Source organism: Pygocentrus nattereri, chromosome 10, assembly GCF_015220715.1.
Source record: "Pygocentrus nattereri isolate fPygNat1 chromosome 10, fPygNat1.pri, whole genome shotgun sequence".
NCBI lineage: Eukaryota > Metazoa > Chordata > Actinopteri > Characiformes > Serrasalmidae > Pygocentrus > Pygocentrus nattereri.
The window spans coordinates 16,260,118-16,283,501 of NC_051220.1; the positions used below are offsets into that span (position 1 = coordinate 16,260,118).

The 23,384-nt window shown below is 38.6% G+C and overlaps 1 long non-coding RNA gene across 1 annotated transcript in view; it reads right to left on the reverse strand.

Annotated features, from left to right (window-relative positions):
* Window positions 1–1,288: 1,288 nt before the first annotated feature.
* LOC119264129 overlaps window positions 1,289–23,384 on the reverse strand; it is a 28,155-nt gene continuing 6,059 nt past the window's right edge. Inside the window, exon 3 of the long non-coding RNA XR_005130787.1 lies at window positions 1,289–1,907. This is a non-coding gene — a long non-coding RNA (uncharacterized LOC119264129). The remainder of the gene's footprint in view (window positions 1,908–23,384) is intronic.

Genomic DNA, 23,384 nt, shown 5'->3' on the forward strand with positions numbered 1-23,384 from the left:
AGGTAGTGGATTCCCGCAAATTCCGGCCAACATTTTGACGTATGTCACATTCGATAGTGTTCAAATTTTATGACGTGCCTCAATTATGAACTCAATTTTTTCAGCAAGCAGCAAACGATCGTTGCAGTAATTGCACTCACATTACAATGGCAGGAAGGCAGGGCAGTGGCACCTGGTCGCATTTAATTCGCTTTAAGGTGATAGATTGATCTTGCAGGCAGAAAAGTCCTTATGCCCTGATTCCTAGCTAGAAGCAAAAACACATCTGCACATTATTATTTCAGAACAATATAATTCTCACTTTGAGTTCCAAGAAACAGAGCAAATGGGCATTCACAACAATGGTGATCTGTCAATAATAATTACATGCGTGCCTGTACATAATAACCCATTCATGGGTGAGAACAGAAATAGTTTACCATTCAAGAGACAGTGGATGAACACAGTAAACGAAATGTCAACAACAGAGATAAATGGTTTAGTCCAAGTCTGAAGTAAAGCCTTACCCAGTATGATTAAGGCAAATGATCCTGTTTCAGGTGATATAAACTCCTACATGCTTGAGACTTAAAATAAACAAGACATGCACAGTTGATACAGTGTATTTATCTGACCTTTTAAATTATACCAAGACACCACTTCCATCCTTTTTGTTTCCCACACAGACTACTCAGTAAGTGAGACGCAGTTTGTTGTGGTGTCATGTTTGTTTTCAAGCACATGCCATTGTATGGGTGCAACTTAATACCAACTTGCCAGGTGATGAAACGAGGAGCTTTCTACAACTGCCACTAATCCCATTTCTTCAGTCCTAAAGCTGAGTTTACCTGCACAACACCATCTCATTGTCCACAGGCCCACACCTCGCCTACTCTAAAGGCACACTCTGCTTTCCCATGTTGTTAGTTCTCTAGTTCTATACTCCAGTAAACACCAGCTTTGATGCCTCTCCCATACCAGCCTGGCTTACTCAGCAGGAGGAAATTTCAGTTCAGAGAAAGCTTTCAGCTGTTCATCCGAAGATGTCAGAACAAAAACACGCACACACACACACACACACACACACACACACACACACACACACACACACACACACACACACACACACACACACACACACACACACACACACACACACACACTCCTGGAAGAACTCCTGGACACTGAGTTTAAATTAGACCACAATCTAGCGTAACTGGATAACTAAGCCAAGCAAAGGCTTTCTTCCTTTTTTTCCAAGTAGACACAGGTATGGGTTGGCAATTATAACACTACATCGAAGGTGATTATACATTATAACTGTCCAGGAATCCCTATTAACTCAGACCAAATGTCAACTGCAGCATGTCTGGCCACTTAAATCAAAGGAGATCAAGGTTAGCTGTTGCCTTAGCTTTTTTCCTCAAAAGATGTATACTTGCAGTCTACCACAAAGGCCAAAATGTCCATGATTTAACACACTCTTACACTGTTCACCTCAACGAATCACTTTAGCCATTATGTTGATTTTTCTGGACACTGATCGACCAAGAGTCTTTCCATTCACTTCCCTACACAGCATTAGAGCATCATATTAAGAGCGTTGAAAGTGTTGAGGCAAAACAAGCATTTAAATTCCTTGACTGACAGACGGCTGTCAAATCAGGTGAGAGTGATAAGCATCTTGCTGTTTTGAAAAAAACAACAACTTCCTCTTCACATTGCTTCAACCCATGACCTCTAACCTGACTCTCGTTCTGTTTTCTTGCCCCATTGGGGGGTGAGGACTGCACACAGGTGCAGGACAAAGAGGGTCACACAGGGTGTAACAAGTGGCTGCCGTCTGATTCCTGTCCCAAATCGTGGCCAAAGCAGGAAGGATCTGAGCCTGCCTTGAACCTTTTGTCCCCGCGGTCTGTGACCTGGCACTGAAAACAAGGAGAAGAAGGATGGGAAACAACAGTCATGTGAGGATGAGACTCCTAATTTAATAAGCTACCTATTCACCAGACTTTATAAAAAAAGTAAAATAGGATAGACAAAGTACAATTGTAACATTTCTTGCACTCCCACTCTAAGATGGTGGGTGATAATCATCTAGTTTTTTCTACAAATTAAAAAATAACATAGTTCATACTTTCCACAAAAAATGTATAATACCATAGACAGTGGGTACCATACCAGAGACAGTTGCAGCAGTCATTTATTCTAATGTTCAGGCTATAGAATAATAGCAGAAGGAATCTAACTTAAGAAAATGAAAACATTTCTGATCTGTTGGTGGTCATATATTCCTTTTGAAATATGCAAGATTTCTATATTTTTCAAACAAAACTACCACACCATAAATGTGAATGACTTACTGAATCTTTAAGCTTTATTTCTTGTTTCCATGACATAGTCTAGGATTTTTAAAATTTCTGTTTTATTTAGGATTCTTTTTAATAATTGCAAATATCAGTTGATAAGATGAATTGTAACCACAATAAACACAATTACAGCAATAATATCAATAATGAGCAAAGAAAAATGATTAACGATAAATATACAAAATTTGAATTTAAATGTTATTACGTGTTGGGATTTGTCTAAATCTATTATATGAACACGTTTCACTTGAGTTACATTGTAATTTACCTGCACATATGACAGGATTTCACAAAAATATACTGTCCTGACATATTACAAAATGTGCAATTTTTTGTAAATGGAGCAAAATACGTTTTGTTTTACGCTTTAATAGGCACTTGGATCTATCTTAGCCGAAAGCAAGGTAAGTGCATCTACCATCAACCCAAACTAGTAGCCTTTTCCAGTATCTTGGTAGAAGAGATGTGGTAGAGCGCGCTCAAAGAAGACGTCACCCAGCTGCAGTAATATGGCACTGAAGCTTGTGAGGCATGAAAAGTGTAACGACACTCTTGTAGATGAGTAACAGCTTAATCATCCCATTCTGCACATGTAAACCCTTATTTTACATATTTGCAAACAATAACAGCTTTCAAGCAGTTCATTAATATTCAGCAAACTTTCTGCTTGAGATTTGTTTGTTTACTCGTTTTTTCATTGTTTTCTCTCTTCTGTCTTACGTGAGAATCATTCATTTTAACGTCGCTGTTTGTTCTTTAGAAGAAGGATGTGACGCAGCTGTCCGTGTCAGTTACCGACCTCAGTCAGAGCTAATACCGCAGAAATGTTACGGCTCTGTTATCACTGATAAAACAGTCACGGACACTCCAGTTTGCTCCTGTGACTGGAAGACTGCAGTGTGCAGAGTCTGTAAAGCCAAGTGTTTTTACAACGTCGAGGCAGGTAAAGTTAGAGTACGCTAAGCTGCGGTTAGCTGACGCTCCTCCTCCCAGCTTTCTGTACATTATGAAGAGAACGTGTCCGTGAATATTTCACAGCTACTGTATTTAATATGCAAACACCATTACCCATTAACTTGTAACAAGCACTCTACAAGTTACTCGTACTGTCAGCCTAATGTACCCTGAATACAGGCTAAAGTGAGGTGAAGTGTGGCTGGCTTTGCTCTCATTTGTTGCATGATAGACTCAAGTCTCTATGTTTATGACTCGTAATTAAATAGCCTGCTCACACTGAGGAATACATGTCAAGGATTTATTTATTTCTTTCCAAACCATTTTAGATTTGCAGCCATACTCCAGCCACAACCATGCAAATAACAATAATTATTTCACTCTTTCAGACCCCAGGGATTATTTGTACTTATAGGCCTAGAGGTGTAATGAATAATAGCAGTTTACTAGTGGAAGGAGGGCCCTCTCTCTCACCGGAGAGAAGGAGAATGAATTAATAGGCAACACACCACTCAGCACAGTGCGTGGTAGAGGAACAGCATGATTACAGTATGCTATCAAGAAAATTAGTTGTTTCATTTGAGCATATCCCCAGCATGCCGAAGCAACATAACAACTTGCTTTTGTTTACAGAATGCTTCATTATGTAAAGACAAGCTCAAGATTCCAAACACCTGCTACTACCAAATCACATATTCAATTATTGTGCTTGCTCAAGATCATCCAAATATTTTGTCCACTTACCACCGAACAAAAACAGTACTAAAGTGATTATGGCTGTGGAGTCGAGTTTCTGTTCCAGAGAGGCTGGAGCTGACGAGAGGGCAGCCGCAAAGCTTTTTCCGAATGACTCACATGTATCCACAGGTCACCCACTGGGGTTAGAGGCCATAACCCCTGGTCATTATTCACCCGCAAAGTACTTTGATGAGTAATGCGACACTTTGTAGACAGGGTTTTTAGATAATTTTCCCCAACAAAATACTATGATTAAGTTACTCCTTGACATTTTGATAGAGACACTTGGTAGTGAACTGGGACAGTTCTTGAACCATCTGGTTTTTAAACACTTTTTGTAAATTGGTTATCTTTCCAGCACAACATTGGTACATTTATACAAAATTATACAGTATTTTTTAGTTTAAATTTTCAATGAATCAGCCATTGATTATAGATGTTTAAAATTGTGTCATTGGTTTATTGGAGAATATCTTTGCTTTTAAGCTGCAGTATGAATACTGTGGTCTCTTTTGTTCATTTTGGGGGGTATCTATGTGAATGTGTCAAAGCAACCCATTACCTATCTGGACATTTAAGGTAGTGAGTGTGGATTGTTATTTTGTCATTATTGTGGCTGCTGACATGTTTGAGGAGAAGGTGGCTAGTGGCTCAGGTGAGGAACACTTCAGGAGCAGTGGAAAACATTAATACCTTTCTCTGCTGGAGATTGACTAACCAGCACACAGTGTGTGTTCTAACAAAGTCCTAGGCCACTTAGGGCAAAAGTCATACAAGTAGGGTCAAGGCAGCCTTCATCCGCATAGTGCTGATTTTTGATCACTACATATAGCTACTATGCTCAGATGTTTCTTTTTTTTCATGTCTCTATTGTGTGCAGGTGGAGAGGAACCATTGAGTTGTGCCAGGGTTTGCCTTGTGTGCTGTGACTGACAGGAGGCCTGCGGAAATGGGTGTGGATTGAGCAAAGGTTCTGCAATGGGAAATCCACTCAAGATCTGAATTGCCTTCTCCACTCCAATCAGCTTGGTGCAAGTTAAATGAAGTGCCTTTTCCTCCTCACTCTCTCTCTCTCTCTCTCTCTCTCTCTCTCTCTCTCTCTCTCCCCCCCTCATCCTTCACACTTCCCATCTGCAAAAAGAGCCTATGCAGGAGGCTGACAGCGGTACAATCAGTTTGCCATTCACCACTGGCCCTATTTTAACTTTGTGTGGAAATTGCATTGGTTGTTAACACCGACCTTAGCAATTAGACCAAGGAGAAATATTTGAAATGGTCAGAGAGTCTGAATAGAGCAAGGCAAGTGTTTTCCAAGACAGATCAGTTAAAACCTAAAGAAGTGAAAACATCATATTTCTCTTCTCTATGTTGCTATAACTCTAGAATCAGAGTCTCTAGACTCTAGAGTCTTTTACAAAGTAGTGCACAAATTAGCTGTTCGGTCCAGCATAGCGAATGGTCTGTTCTGGTGCCCCTTTGCAAACAAATGGTACCACTGAGGGTTTCTCTATTGAGACGGATTGTGCGCTGTGATTGTGATAAGGCATTTGTGTTGGGGCCTGTGGGTATTAAGTGATGTTCATGGGGAAATGTGCTATTTTAACAAATATGTGCCAGCGAATGCACACACAAACACATGCAAATGCATTGACGTTCACAATAGATAAACTTGCGCTCGGGAGTAGGAACAGGAGGTGCTGACTGAAGTATTTTGTTTAAATGAATTGGTGCTATGAAAAAACAGATGCAGCAATTAGGAGTCCCATTGCCATACACCGGAGACATGACAAGAGTGCATGACAGTGGCTTTCACCCTCACACCCCCTTGTCTTCAACATGAGTCCTCTAACAATTCCTGTCAGGAACACTCTTTGAGAAGTGCTTGCACCAGACAATGGCTCTTCACCCTTATTTTGTGCTCTAAGTAGTGCTGCAGAATGCTGGAAATAGCTGAAAACAGGCCGTAATGTGAGAAAGACGGGCAGCCATTGTGGAAAGTGTGAAAACCAGAAGGACCCTTTTCAGAGCCTCGCCTGAAAGTGCTATGAAGACCTTTAGTCCTTTGCTCTCCCTGAATCCCCAATTAGACAAACATTAACATCAATTAAGCCTTTATAGGACACAGGTTCCATATAATTACCTTAATGGGTTGACGCTTTCTTTAGCGGCAATTTCTTAAACAAACTTGAGCCTTTGTGCGACGGGCTAAGAAAATTTTCAGCGGGGAGTATTTGCTTTTGTCAGGCTTTCTAAAGAGACAGCCGAATTGTTCTATTTAACAACAAACACCTTCAGAGAGGAGCCCCAAGCAGGCCCAGTTCCCACCACATCTGACTCAAACGGTCCAAGCTGATTATCCAGTGCAGACAAAAAAAAGGAGAAAAAAATCTGACCAGCCAGGAAAGCGAGGACACATGGAGTGAGGGGCAGCACACAAAAGGGCCCAGTGAGCCTAGCTCAGCCAAGAAAGAGCCCCTCTGCTTGAATTAGCTCTCTATTTAAACGTCCCATAGAGCCAGATCCGTTCCCTGTCTTAGAAACAAAAGGAGAAGAATGAGAAAAACAGGATCTCACTTCGTAAAACAAGGCAAATTCACGGCAGCAAATCGTAAAGGAGGCACTGTTAATTAAACGTGGACGCTGGTGCATTCATCTTCCTGTCCCGCTACCTATTTTCTTCTGCATCTAGGCAAAGACTGAAAAAAAAAACAGTTATGTGATTAATCTCCAAAAGGATGAATCAACTGCTCTTGGAAGGTGTATTAGATAGATAGATAGATAGATAGATAGATAGATAGATAGATAGATAGATAGATAGATAGATAGATAGATAGATAGAGGGAAATGTTAGGATGTGATGACGAAGTGTTTTGCTATCAGTGATAAATAACCATAGTTTCATCTCCATGTACAGTATAAGCGAACACAGGCTTCTGCCATATTTCAGTCCAGATGCATTTCCTAATACTAAAAAATTCAAGTCATAATTCAGGAGAATAGACTCACATGGGGAGTGGCCTCTAGAGGGCAATGGTTCCATAGCCCTCTTAGTTTGCTCACACCAACACTGCATGTACCTGCCTCTGATGTGAAACAGGCCATAATGAAATTGTGCTCTGTTGAATTATTGACCAGCTTCTGCAAAATCACATCTAAATACAGATAGACATCTTAGCGTGGCGTGCTTATATTGATAAAAAATCACCTTGTAAGGAAGAGCTACGAACAAGCGCTTAGAATAGTGGTGGGACTGGAGCATGTAAAACCTTTCAAATGGGCACTGATTCATTTTTTTCACCTTGGATCTTACAAAAATCACAGTGCAGAGGGTGGTATTGTTATTTGTCTCGCACCCTCACTGTTGAAGAAATTGCTGAATGAAATGGAGAACTGCTATTAATATGAAAATAGGATTACCTTTCCTTAAGGCTACCGATGAAATAACATTCATAATTCAAAGGGGAAAAAAGAGTGATGTATTAGAGGTCATTTCAGAATTTAAGTCTATATTTTAGCACAAAAATGTATGTTCTAATAACCTGACAAAAACAGGGGCCAAAAAACTGTTATGTGTTACAAAGGAGTTAGCTTGCTATTCAGATTGGCTAAATGAGACATACTGCTGAGGTTTGTAAGTGGCAGTTACAAACCTTATGGCTGGAAAAAAAAAAAGTGAGGATTCTATCTGAGGAACACTACAGGGCCAATTAACCCTCCATGCTGTGGTTAAGCTGGGTTATAATCAGAATGTATATATTTGTAAAGCTTTAACATACATTTTATTTTGGTATTACTACTGTATGACACTATATATGTTGATAACATTAGTAATATATATATATATATTTCCAAATGTGTAAATAGTTGTTTAAATTCAAATTCAATTCCTATATTTTTATAAGCAAATCTTTGCCCCACGTTTTTATCTTTTTTTTTTCATAGCTATCCAGTGGTTTAGATACAGTGAAGCAGACAATGCGTAATAAAACAAAGAGCAAAAGACCTTTGAACCATTAAAACTTCAGTCCTTTCGCTGAATTCATGCAATCCTTTTACCAACACGAACTCCTTCTTTCCACTAATAAGTTATTGCTGTCTCTTTTCAGAGGACTATCACTGGCATTTGGTCAAAGTCACGTAGTAATTAATTTAAATGTAGATTGCATTACTGACTTGAATAGGCTCAACATAGCGGTGCTGGCTGTACCAGGGTAGGTGAATTGACAGTTCAATTGGAAATCCCAGCATGATCTGTCTAATGACTCCCAAGAAATATTTCAGCCCTTTGTTGAAGTAGTTTTGTAATTGATCACCAACAGTCAGTTGCCTAATAACCAAACTTACTCTGCCATGCAGTAAATAACGTTTTTTGAACAGGGTAATAAATTCTTCATAATTACCTGCTGCTGTATTCTCTCAACTAATCTAGATGTATTCTTAACTGGATTTGATATGCCCTTTCACTCTAATTAGTAAGAGGAGAATGAAAATGAATGTCTTTATTAGTTCTTGTACATTCAATGAACATTTAGTGCCCAGATAATTCTATCTTGAGAATAATTAGGCAGTTAACTAGCTTTATCTAATGGATTTTTCTGGCTGCATTTGTCATGCTGCTACTGCGAGCGTGCCTGGTCTCTCCCCCACAGGGAAGAGTCGTTCTTCAGCTGAACCAACAATATCAGCTCTGGTGCAAGCACTAAGTCACAGCTTGTCCACACAAAACTCTTCTATACTGGGCTGTGATGTTACTTTACCACTAGTATCAAGCTGTAATGGTGAATACAAATGCATCTGGATTTCATACACTTTTCTGAGTTTAAAATCTCATGTTCGTATTTGCAGCTCCTCTCTTCTTTAGTGTAGTACACAGAGTAATAATGGCCCTCACCTTTAAAAGTCATGCGTGTGTGAGTCTTAATCTTTGCGAGCAGTAAGTGGCTACATGTCCTACAAATGCGCTAAGGTGATTTTTATCTGGGAGAAGAATGCCACTTGTGTTCAGCCGGTAAAGTAGCAACTAAGACTGGAATTACACAGAGAAATGATCCCCTTTCCTGCAGCTTTGCTCCTTCACCAGCTATAACGCAACTATAAAGCAAGCCTACATACAGATCTTTTTTGAGCTACTATATATTCTAAAGTTTGTTGATAGAATGTAAATTGTTATGCTACTGAAATAGGATAATTTTCAATTATTATGCAAATATGAAAAGTGCAGTCATTTTCCTCTACTGTAAACTCTGTTTAAATGCAATGATGGAAAAGTATGCTCAAAGTTCTCAGTTACAAAACACAGAAACTCAGCAAAAAGATATCCACTTGTTTGTTTTTTTGGCTTTCACCAATGCTAACCTGAGCAAAATGTATGGACATCTACCTGAAGAAAAAGATTTGTTTTTTCGTGTTCTTTCCCTCAAATCAAAACAAGATGATTGATGTTGCCTCATTCTGTCAATGACCGAGTTAGTCAGCGACATAAATAAAGCTTGAAAACGGCTCCAGTCCACATTTTGATCAACTAAATAAACACATTAGCACAATCTGTCAGAGTCCTCAAATAGTCATGATGGTTGACTTGCCAAAAAGAGCAGGGTTTTTTTGCAGAGTATCAGCCTTGCTTCTTTAGGAAGTGTTCAAACATGGCACCTCTCTATCTCCATTCGCACCCTCTCCTCCTCATCACCTGAACTGTCTGAGGCCTGTCAATCTGGAGCCGTGGGAGGATATGAAAGACGGCTTTGAGTTGTGGCGGTGTTGATGGGGAAGGGTTGCAGAAAAGCACACCAGTGGTGCCAGCAAGAGAAATGGTGCGGATTCCTCATCTCTCCCACCCCCCATCCTGCTATCAGCACCCAGGGCACTGCGAGGCTCTTTTTTAAAAAAGAGCAGATTGACTCCCTCTGCCCCCCTCTTGAATGAAACCCCAACCCTGAGCAGATGTCAGAGAAGAGAGCCAGAGATGGGACGCTGGGGCGGCCACGAGGTGTGAGGCTTTGTCACAGGTCCGCCACTAACGGACCAGACACAGCAGGGAATTTTAGCACATCCATTGGATGTCTGCAGTCCCCTCAGAAATGGATGAAGGAGCTTTGGAGTGTGTGCGTGTTCATGTATGTGTGTGTGGGTTTCAGGGAGGGGAGTGTTCATTGTGAGAACCCCACCGGCTGCATTTAGCCAGTGTTTACAGATGTATCCTGTGCTGTAGAAGAGTTGTTTGCCTCCTGTCAAAACTATGACTGGTTTTCGGATTCGCCGCCGCTGTGATGGAGGGACGCAAGTTACAGTGAAGGTTAAGAAAATGATTCCAATGTTTTTTTTTTTCAGGGGAGGGTAAACCTGAAAGGATGGTGCTTAATGGTTATAAGCTTGTGAATAAACAAACCTCAGTGAGCACCCCCCCCTCCCCCCCCCCCCTCTTAAGCAGCTGGCTTACACCACTTCAAACATTCCAGCCTTGCCAAAACTTACGCCAGCTCACATATCCTTAAGAAAATAAAGCTTCAATGTATTTATCAAAATAGTCGCAGTGTTAATCACAACTGAAGCTCCTTATTTGAGCATGTGTTACTATCCTGACCTCTCCAGAGATGAGGTTGGGAGGGTGGGTTTCTTAAAGACGCAATCCCCCATTTCAACATGGTATTCTCAAGTGCTTAATTTGTTAGCTGATATTAGAGGACAAGTAAGTGTTTCTTATGTGGATATAAGTACTGTCATGAATAAGTAACTTCCCAGAGACTTGTGGGCATAGTCGCTAACTGAATAGATAATAGATTAGAAGTCTGCATTATCTGATCTGTCACTGAGATGAGATTTAAGCCTTTTGTTCCATTTGGAGATTAAATGTTTGACATAATGCAGAGTAGTAAGGTATATGGCGTTCAAACTTGCAGGCTTTCCTGACTATATCTTAGTACTACTAAACAAACGAATGGAGATGCTATGTTTATTTATGTGTATGTGTGGCTCAGAGCGTGTGTGTTCTTAGTGGAATAACGTACCCCCTGAGGTGATCCATGTCAGACAATACCTATCCATATCCTTTTTCTGGCGCAAGTGGAAGCCCAGATGGTTTAGTATTCACTTCTCTGCCAAGCAGATGGACCTACAATGTACTTCAGAGGTTTCGGTTATAAATGCATGCATCTACCAAGAAGGGAAACCTCCTAAAACATTTTACGACTGATTTTTGGCCACCCAGTAAGTCTGTGGATCTCAGTATCTCTCACATGCCATGTGTACTTGTGATAATGTAAAACAAAAATGTCAGGGTGTTTAGTGCTGAAGGTGTTTCAAGCCATATTTTCCACTCCTGTGTATCGTTTAAGATGGCTTATTACATAACCTCAAGTACAGCAACGTCTGAACTAGAGATGTGGCAGTATGATAATATTTTATTGTTATTGTGATATGGTGATAAAATGTTATGGTGATAAAAAATATTTTCTGAGCCTATTATGGACATTGTCAGTATTTAAAGCACTTGTCAGTATTTAAAACACTCACCAGCTGGATGAACAAAACCAGTCTTCTTTAAATGGATTTAGAGCAGTACAGAATGTGAAATGCTACATAAAATTCAAAAAATAAACTTAATGAGAATTAAGTTTTTGATGCCAGTTTTCAATGTGGCACTGCTGGTCCTATGTGTCTGTATGTCAAAATATTGTCATGCATATTGTGTATGGTGAAAATGACTTTGTGTTCTGATATTTAAAAAAAAATAATACTATGAACTAAATCTATTCAGTTATGCCATACATTTCCATTTAATCAGAGTCAGAATACACATACTTTCTGGCCTCAACATAAAGTTCAAATGTTAGTAGAATAAAACTGAAACTTCTCAGTGTGATATATTCGGGTTTCATTGAAATAAATGATGTTAAGATTGTAATAAACAGTTATAATTAATTGAAATGTATTTTCATTCTTTTTTTGTCCATTTTATGCTTACCAATTACCAATTAAAAGACAACACAATTTGTTTCTTTAATGTCAAATATTCTCAGTTTATAAGTCAAAATGACCCTGTCCATTCATTTTGACTGTATATTTGCCATATTGCCAATCTCTAATCTGAACATCACTGAAAATAAAACATAACCTAAGCAATGATCCAATTAGTGTACAGAATTACAAAATGCAGAGACAGAACTGCTTGTGTATCAGTACACTTCTACTAGCAACACGTGAACAGACTCTCTCGGTCTACGTAATAGCTGGTTTCTGTGTTTCAATTATGTTTGGGTCTTACCAAGTGTAAACACTGGCCAAACTGGTGTAAACACTTTGTTTTATAAGTGAGTGGACAGCCTTAGCCTAATTGGGCATTGTTGATGGACAAGCTCCAAATGTAGAAACTTGAGAGAATCGAGGAGGATTTTCTCCCTTCTCACATTCACACTCTGACTGGTTGTAATTTTTGAGGCAAATTCTGTGTCATGAGAGTCAAAATGATACATAATCCTTATAAATGAAACTGTTTTGAAATGGATTATTTCCTGCAGCCCACTTAAAAAGCCATACGTCATTTTTGACCACGTCTCTGTTGTTTTATTTTGATAAGGACATAATTAGGCCATAGTGACAGCCTTAAGTGAGTGATATATTGAGTCCACCCTCTTTGGAAAGCAGTTCTTCAACTTAAATGGGCTTCATAATGAAACTGTGACAAGTTAAAACCACAAACCGGAGTCTTGGACATTGACAGCTTTTTAACCAAAATGAGTACAAGCTTTCTTCTGCTGCATTTTGAGCCTCAGATTGGGCTGGGTTTTGACGTAATGAAATTATAAATACTTTAAAGTATATTTAACTATTGAAACATATTTGTTACTTTCTTTCTTCATGCCACTATTGTCAAACTTTGAAGGAAAGCATTCACATCTACTGTCCTTCATTTAAAAAGTATAGAATTGTGTTCTCTCTTCCTTAGCTATACATAGCATACCTGGGACCCAGACCAAATTCCTTTGAAATTCCACTGAAATTCTATCTGCGCATCTATTTGTGCATGGTGAATCACGCAGCTGAGGCTATTTAAAGTGGAAACCTTTTAAATTCTTTTACTAAATGGCTAAAACTAAGTAACTATAATATTTCTGTAACTTAACTTTGAAAAAATTTACAGAAGCATGTTAGAATTACAGCAGTGAAATTACTGTAGACATTGCAAACATTCAGCTCATGGTCAGTTAAATTACCACCACTACCTGTCATCTGATCATGAATATTGCATCACACACTGTAGCTCACAGTTGTACATGTTGGGTAAATTATGGCTTCAGTTTGAAACTGTCTGAGGCTACCATCTCAATAACTTATTTTTCAAAGAATCATGTCATGTTTTTCACCCCTATAAACACATTGGAGCTCAGTAAATTAGAACAGGAGATTTAGCTCTCACTGCATTTCTAAAGAGCGAGTTGACGGGTCAGTGGGCTCTGTGCACTAACCTCTTGAAGGCAGGCATCAGGCACTGTGTAATTAGATGGCTGTAATTACCACTATGCCATTTCAAATGTCCAGCGTTAGGCGTTATTATCAAAAAGCAACAAACACCCAGAGAGGTCACTATGCAATTACTAAAAAGTGAAGATTTTTTAGTGCGTGCTTTTAATGACAGGGACAATTAGAACTTTTTATCTAGGCTTTGGTCAGTTATTTTTATTATTACTTTGTATGCGATTGTGTGAGAACTCTGGGGAATTTTGTCTGCAGTATTTTCTGTTTCATTTTAAAGGTCTGTAGGGTTATAAACCATGAAATGTATGTATGCTATATCTGCTTGCACAAATGGGGCACAGAGAGGTGGCTCTGAGTTTTGTAAAATGTTCAGGATCCTCATTAGCAACTGATAAGGAGCTTCATTTTTGGGCTCTATATTGTTTGTTTTATTGTTTGCAAACACGGGATAAAAAATCCTCTTACACAGCATGGGTACTTGGCAAATGAGGCATCCTGTATTCCATATAAACACCGTAAATAAAAAAAATCACCTTAAATATCTGTGTAATAAAAACAATGAAAAACCACATGCATACAGTTTTTCACAGTTTGTTTTAAATGTAGCTAATAAGCCAAAATTTTCAGTGTCCAAAATGTGCTTGTTCATTTGCACTAGAGTTACAAGGCTAATGTAGCTAATAATAAGAGTAAAAAACTTGTAGGCTCCAGTTTAACATTATGCAGACCGCATGTCTGAATCATCATGTACTTGCCTCTAGCTGCATTAGGTTGTTAATCTCAAATAGACTTATTTATCTGGTTTCGGACTGCTTATGACTTATTGTTATTGATATAAATATGGAAAAAATGACAAATTCTAGGCATCCTGATGGCTGCTACTATTGTTTTTAGCTCTGCAGTGTGCCGTTCAGCATATTTTAGATGTATGTCATGTAGTGTTAGAAACCACATAAGCAACTCTGAATATAACTTAACAACTCAACATGGTTTAAGGCAGATGTCTGCTGCATCCAGTTTGCACAGAGTTAAACTAATGTCTAATAAGCATATACATTACTTGTTACCTATGTTACCAAAATTAAGAAGCAAACTTCTGACACCAAACATGACATGATTAGAACCAATGATTTCTTAGTGGACCAGTATATTTAAAACATGTAGAACCTTTAAGTACATTAAAGATGTAAAAACAGGTATTGTAATCATACCAGCTAAAGTGAATTGTTTCATGTCATGAATCGTAAACCAAATACGGCATGTAAAAATAGAATCTTGATTAGTTTAAACAGACACTGAACTTGCTTTAAGTTCATTTATGTAGCATTTGCGACATCCTGGTCCTGACTTTTTAAAAACTGTAAGCTTTCAGGTTGTACTGTCTTTATCGATCACTTCCTAGATAATTAGCCATTAGTTTATGGGACTTTATTTTGTGGGAAACTTCATCATGAAATTATAAATGCACCATTTGTAAATAATAAACTTTCTGCTACTTGAATGAAAACACAGCACCTGTCATTCAAGTGACAACATAGCTTTGCCTTCACCTTTGCGTCTCCTTTCACAAGTGATGTATGAATGAACTCCTGTGTCTGATGCCAGCTATGACTTCCTCGTCAAGCCTCCGGTTCAGCACACACATCAGCACCCTGCTGTACCATTGTGGCCTGAATTCTCATCACCACACTGGGCATTCCTTCCACGTTTGTGCAGGCACAATGGTAGCCCAGCATGTTTTCTCCCCAATTCATCCAAGATCCTACTCTTCCTTTCCCACTCCTGCATATTTTCTTTGAAGCAAGCTATCATCTCCAGTAATTTGTGTAAGTATTCTGCAGAATCCTATAGTAAGCATTGCGGCATATTGTCACCCATCTGTTGTCACACCTTGGGTTCTATGAACAATGTGGATTGATGATAGACATCTTGTGTATTTGGTAGGTTTAGATTCACTAGCGCTCAAAAATATTACCTGTTCTTTCTACTTTTGGAAAAGGGTTTGTTGCTTTAGAGGGTGGATCTGAATGAAGCTTCAGCTATTCATTGTCTAAGATAGAGTTGCTGCAATGCATGCAGTTCAGTTGCAGGCTTGGAGAGGGACTCTGTGGGAATTAGCAGCAGGAACAACACTCCAGGCCCTCAGATAATGGACTTGGTGAATGTCCACCATCTGGTGTTTGTTTAATACACAGAGAAGGTCAAATGGCCTGCGATCCTTTTCTACTCTCCTGCATTCATGCCTTGGACTGGGGAAAATCATTGATTTTGCTCCTCTACCAGATGATCTTTGTGTGCTGGAGCCCAGTATGACAATGACAACAACGTTATTCCTTAAAACAGCACTCAGTGGGACTGAAACAACCTGAATTCATCCCAGAAAGTTATTACTCAGTGGTGTCCCGTTGGTTGATTGAAGTCCTCTCAGAAAGAATCCACTGCAGGATTCTGGTACCTTTGTCAAAGTTTGAAGTACTAGGTTTTTCAGCTTTGGCCCTACCTACTATAAGCCATACTTATATAGCTTGACAATTGTTCAATGTCAAAATAGAGCCAAATTAAAATATGCATTTTTGACATTTTATTGATTGTTGATCATGTTAACCATTTGGTCCATGATTGTTATACATCATTGTGTATTTTCAGTTTCTTGCTGTGGCTTGCTATATTAAATGACTGAATGGACATTCATTGGACTTCTCAGTTTTATTCATGAGGCTCTCAGCTGCATCATGTACCCAGGCGTGTTTGGCCTTGTCCTCATTGGAGGAAGTTACACATGCTAATGATCTGTAAGTGCTAGACTGGAGAGTAAACCATGACTAACAGTAGAGCTGAGAGAGAACAGGACACGTGCAGAGTCTCATTTGGCAACAAGGCAGCCTTTCTTCTCAAATGTGCGGCAACCAAATCCACTTAATTAACACAGAGTGGACAGCAAGGACAAGGTTGAATAAAATGCAATATAGACGGACCTTGTGTACAGTATGCTTATTTTAAGGCTGTAATCCATCAGTTTGTTAGTTAAAGTTTTATTTCAAGATAATCACATGTACAGTCACAATTAAAGACTGTTTAACCAGACCTTATTCGCCTTAGATTAACAAATCAACATAATTAAACCTCCCTCCTTTCTGGGGTTCTGTAATTTAGAATATCCACTTGCAGCTACATCCACAAAATGAAAATAGGTACTTAATTTCATTGAATTTGTGACAGAAGACTTGTGCCTGAAGTGGAGATGATAGAAGAATAAAAATAAGATTGCTGGCAGCTTAGATTCCCAGTCTTGTGGAGGGATAGCTTCTAGCCAGCCTAAGCTGCCTCACAGCACTGACCTCCTCAGGAGGGAAACAAAGGCACTCATTAGGACGAGGGAGAGTTTCTCAGAAACACACAATGCCTACAGCCTTTGCTGGCAGGCGACACTTTTAGGGTCCAGTCTGAGGATGTAGGTAGCAAAAGTGGCAAAATCATTTAAGCTTCCCTAATGAACTGTTAATAGGTCAGGTGTCAGTTCATCAGACCTCTTTGTTCCAAGTCAGGACCTGCTCTTATGTTTTCTTGTAACTGCCATGTTGCTGGGTATCCAGCATGCTGAAGCCCTGGCCAGTCCTCAGTTTTAAATAGAGACCTTACTGAACCGTGTGCTCAACTTATTGTGGTATTTTTGCACATGCAGGTGAAATGCTAGTAAAATTGCGTTGACATGGTAACAACCACGAGTCGGGTATAGTACCAATCACGTGTACCCAGAAGGAAGTAAGTTGGAGAGATCCAGTGCTTTATTTGATTGCACATTAATGGATTCCTGAACTTTATAACCTAAATATGTCACTGACTAACCACTGGTTTGTTCAGTTGTAGAGCTAGCATACCCCCAAAAGCTAAGGAAGTAATGCAGCTAGTTAAAGGTTGTTGGAAGTTTGTATGTACTTATGTACAGTAAGGCCAGGAAGCTAGTCCTCATGTATTTAATTTCCATCAAAATGCCTACGAAGTACAAGTTATTAACTTTGCAGGAGATATCTTTGAGGAGATTATGGAAAATCATTTAAAAAACAGGAGTTTCCAAAACGGCTTGAAAAACTGAGTAATAGGTATGGATAAAATTGGACTCCCAGTAACAGTGCAAGACCTGGCAGACCACCAAAACTTCAAGCTTTTATCTTTGAGAGAGAAGAGAAAATCAAACACCACTCTTTTTTTTAATCTGAAGAAAATACACAGGTGTTTCTGTCCACCTTTCCAGTGTGAGAAGACATTATGGGTCTAAAAGGACGTGTAGCTGTCAAGAAACTTATTGAGAAAAGGAAATGGAAAAGGAAACAAAGAAAATTTGCAGATCAAACAAAAGAAGCTGCTGGTGTTCTCAGAACAATGGACTGGCCATCAATCTCAACATCATTGAATGTGTTAGGGATTACTTGGATTGTGAGAAGTACAAAATCAACCAACTTCTGAGACTGGACTTTGGAGGTATATAACTGATTACATCTCCCAAAAGGAATGGAAGTTCTTATAAAGACAACTCATAGGCGCACTAAACACTGCATTTTTCTCTATGAATAACTTGTACTTAATTGTCATTTTGATGGAAATGAAATAAAGTAGGGTGGTGTGTAACAGTTATTTATTTGTGTGTTTATTTGTTTGTATAGTAATTTTTTTATTAATTTTAAACATAATTTATACTGTGGCTGAAATGTTTTTTTTCTCCCACTATTCTGTAACCCTCTGCCTTCTTTAGGGTAGTTAAGTCCCTGCTCTAAACACCAGCATCATGTTCTGCAACTATGTTATGAGTAGTCTATGAAAGAGAGAGATAATAAACACCAAAGCAGTTCAGTCAGCCATGAACCACAGTCAAATCTTATCCATTGGAGTAGAGATGTAATCATGGCCCATGCCATGGAAAACCAATTTTCCTTTAATTTTTAATTTTTTTTAATAAAAGAGTTTGATATATAAACATTGTGATTCTAAACATACCATTCACACTCCAGTCCCTACAGAATATAAATGGAAACTAAGCTGCAAAAACCCTTTTGGAATTATTTTTTTTTCTGTGGTGTCATGAAAGAAATCATTTACACATGTCCACTTATGCAGCCTACCACAGTTTTGTGTTGCCAATTCATGCTGAAGTTATAAGAAATATTTCTGCTTTTTGAACGAGGCACAATACAAGACTTTCAAAATTAGAACAGAATTCATTTAAATACATCACTTGTAAAAGCACAGGAACAAAACCACCCTGTTTAATTCCAAGGGATAAAGAAGTTGAAAATGATCATGTAAAAATGCAATTGTTACTGTTTTTGTACATGAAACCACACAAGCATTATAAGTGAATCTCAGGGGAAAAATAAAATCGAAGAAAACTTTAGGCTGCGGGCTCTGTTAAATATCCTTTTTTAAAATAAATGTAATTTTTTTAAGCACTGTTTATGCACTGTTATATGAATGAACCAAACAGTTTGCTGGAAATGGATTTGCTAGAAAATTGCTAAAAAATGGTGCCAGGCACCTTGTTTTTCCATTGAAGTCTATTCACAAATGAGAAGGAATTCTGGCTAATTGTAAATTTACAGCAGCATGTTTAACCTCTACAATATGTTCTAATGTTCCTTGTTCTGGGCATTTTTCCCAGGTCTCAATTTCTGTAGAAATAAGCTTTGTATGGCAGCTACTTCCACCTCCCTTACTATATATTGTTGTTTCTTTTATTTTATGATTTATGTATTTGTTTATTTGGGCATCTGCTGGTTTTGCTTATTAGTAATATGTATTTAAATTACCTAATATAATTAAAATCTAATAAAATTTGGCTGTTTCTATGCAGGGCTAATTTATCATTTATATGTATTGCATTCTGTAGACATAAATATTCTGTGTATATCATATAGAACCACATGTGATATGTTTGAAATTTTTAGAACTTTAATTGGGGTCATCTAATGCCACAGATTTAATTCCCACAGTTTATTCAACTACTACACCATCACGTGCAGCAAATACTGAGTGTCATTGTACCAGGTAAACACAAGGTATAATTGGCACAATATGATTCACAAGCTATTTTCAAGCCCAACAATCTGCTTGACTCAGGTCTTTGAGCTACAAAGAGATAGAGCTAACACATGGTTCCTTAGAAATAAAAAGAAAAAAAAAACAGAAAACAATATATTTCAAACATTTTAAAATGTATGTGGCTTTCTTTGACTCATTTTTATAATGTTAGCCCTCTTTAAATTTAGATTTAGATGAAGTGCAATACATTTTCAATTTTTCATTTTGAAGTGTACAAAATGTTCCACAGTTGATTCAACAACCTACAATTTGTGTAGTGAAAAATTGTAATTAACATATAGACCAGGCGAGGATTTGTAACATATTGTTTTGATGTACTTGTAGAAGGAGCTATTAGCCAACTTGAAATGAGTATTGAAATCTGAAAGTGCACTATAGTAACAGTGATGGAATTTGATTAGAGTTTGGAGTTTAATGTTGCCCCACTGAGAAGAATTATTTGAAAGAGGGGAGGAATTATTTAAAAAGACATACCATAATGGCGAATGTGGAATAGAGGAAATGCAAAGAGATTGCTGTAATTCAAAGTCTTTGGCAACGTCTTAAAATCGCTGCTTGCTCCAATTTCCAACCTTCAAAGAAAATCTTGACTAGAGTGAGAACCAGTGCACCACTTTTCACCACAGGTAGCGATATAATGCAGCTCATGATTAATTTTAATTAAACACATTTTGCAAAATGATATTGAATGTTTGAACCCCTGGTGCTTTAATTACTTTATTGCCTCTCAGCTCAAACTCTGAAACGTTCTGGCTGGATGATGTATTGGAATATATCCTAAAAAAAATCCTTCACAGCTGGCATGCAGGGGGCTTCCTCTGGCTTCTATAGTTCATTTACTATTAGAGTCACCCACTACAAGACAGTAGAAATAAGTCAATTGATACAACTGTGAATGCTAATTTGTCACCAGATTAAAAACTGTTAAATTCCTAGTTAATTTAATGAGAGACCATAAAGTGATGGAGCTACTGATGGCTCAGTGTCACTTGTACAAGACAGAAATAAACATGGTTTTTGTCTTAAATAAACAGCAATATCTGATCATAAACCTTAGAGAAATGAGCTAGGCACTTTAGCTTGTGTTGCCTAGCTTCTGCCTAGCTTCCTTTACACCTTGATGACAGGTGAAGAAAAGAAAATATCTTCGGCTTAATGCAAACTCTAGGGTTAAGTCACATTTCAAGTGTGGTTGAGGGCAGAAAGAAGCCGGCACTCCAAAAGCTTAAGTTTGCCCTAATGGCCTGACAAATGCCAGGATTATTGGCTGTGTAGAAAGACAAATAGCAGCTACAAAGAGCTTGGTCTTAAGCCTCTTGAATGTCCTCCACCAAAACAAGACAGTTCCAACAAGGCCATTATCCCGTCTTTGTTTATGGGCAGAGGAGTTGAAACAATTCAATGGGAGGATTACCCCCACTTGTGCAGTTCTAAGAGAGATAAATTGATAACTTCCTGTTGGAGTTAAAGCAGGTGCATGTGGCTATGTTAGAGCTATGTGTTGTAAGCTGTCCTGTGAGGGTCAGTGAGGAAGTTGTCTCACCATGAGAGAACTTTGCGTAGTTCTCTCGCAGACGTATGTCATCCAACTGCAGCTTAATAGAACCTTAATAGGAAAATGTATCCTTTGTCTTTCATTTTAGACATAGATCATATAAATCAGTTCTGATCATATTTACTATTTAGAAATTGTATCAGTAGATAATAGCAGTTGATAATGATCTTGTGTGTGAGATATCAGTATGGCTAACATGCATGAAATGTTTGGCTGTCTTAATTGTGGAAATGTTCAGTGAGACAATCAGTGCAGCTTTTTCCTATTGCTCACTGATACAGTACATCAGCATGAATCCAAGACATTTCCGTAAACCAAGCCGTGCTAGGCTGAAAAGGCCAGGGGCAATAGGCCTTGGAACTGATAAGATCTTCATACCTGGCTAGAGCTGGAGTAGCAGTCAATAGTTAGACAGGGAATGCAATCCATCAAACCTTGCCTCATGCCTTCCATGGAGGGTGGAAAAAAAGTCTAAAAAGACAAGTTTCTCAGGGTGCCTCTTGAAGACCAATTAGATGGACTTGCACTTAATACCTGAGATGTCTTTCGTTGGTGTTTTCTCCTAAGGCATCTCTTTGTTTTGCCTCCAACTCCTGTAATTGCAAGTCTTGAAGGAATAGTTCACTCAAAAATTGCTGATGTGGCCAACAGCAAATGAAGGCATGTTGTGATCAATCAGCATGATTTCATTTGCCTTACGCTAACTGGCCTTATTAACACTCATTCATTATTAGCCATGTTTTGTATGAAGTGTTCGTTTAAAAAAAATAAAGATATGTCTTTAAAATAATTAAAAGTTACCATTCATTTAAATTTTATATGATGGGCACATAGGATATACATACCATTTCCTTTAGGCTATTCCATAAACGGCTTTAGCCTATCTTTGAATACGCCTTGCAGTTTTTGTTACCACACCTCTCTCTGAAATGTTGGCAGTATTGGCTCAAATAAACCCATTAAAACACTTTGTAAGGAATGTTTCACCACAAGCCAATATAGGATGTCTCCTGTGTCAGCTATTCTAACCCTCAAAGCCAAGAGACACAGACAGAGATTGAATGTATCGATCGGCTTAAATAGCCCTGTCTTTAATAAATACTACATTATGACTGTGAGGTTCTGCCGGCGTGTTGGCTGATGAAGGCATGCCTCTCAAAGTCGGTAATCAGAGGAAGTTCAGGGGAAAGATAATCTTTCGCTCTTTGCATCCTCGGAGACGCAGGCCAGGCAATCAGGGGGATAGCGGTGATTGCTCGGGTTGCACTTGTGAAATCACAGCCCGCATTGGCCCCGGACCTGAAGGAGATATTAAAACCAACCTCTTCTAAGTTTCTCTTTTCAAGTAAATACTGATTGGGGCCTCCATAAACCAGCTACTACCCTCCACACATCAGACAGTTACAGGATCTCACATACATTCTCCACTGCTCACAATAGGAGTCATTTATTGTACTTCAAATCCCAATGTATAGTAACTGATAACGATGCTTTCTATATTGCTGCTCTGCAGGACAATACAAATACCAAAAAAAAAAAAAAAAGTTACTGTTGCTGTCAGGTGAATTGGATGTGTGGTGTAAATTGCAGTAGATGTATTTTAAAACTTGTAATTGCTTACATTGTATATCATGATAACTGAAAAAAAGAGGGAAGCAGGCCTATGTGTAGGTGGAAAACTGGTATAGAAAATGCCCGGTCCTAAGATGGGGCTATGCAAAGACTTCACACAAGTAGCCAGTAAACAAATAACTACTCCTTGATGGCTTGAAATTAGATGCTAAGTGAAGCCACTTGGGACAGAGCCTACAAATGTAGCCAAGACTCAGTGAGCATCTCAGCCTCGCCTGTTTTCTTCTGACCCAAGCCCCCAAAAAGCCTTTCCCTGTTTCATACTCCTATGATTCAATTCAGTAGGATCATGTGTCCCAAAGAAAAGGCAATTAGTAGATGACACTGAAATGGTAAAAGAAACAAGCTTTAAACACGTCAGAAGACAGCTGTCCAGATATTACTAATCGCCGGAGCAAACTGCGCCCGATTAAAGTTTAATGTGGCTTTTAAGGGAGGGTTTTTTTGCTTATCAGTGCGATAGGATCCAAGGGAAAATATTGTTATTGATTCCATCATTTTAGATGTAACTGATCCTTTAAGTAATTTCTCTGGGTTCCTGTGTGTCAGTTTTTAAGTGTCTGCTTGGGTTGGATCGCTGAAGCCAGCCGTTC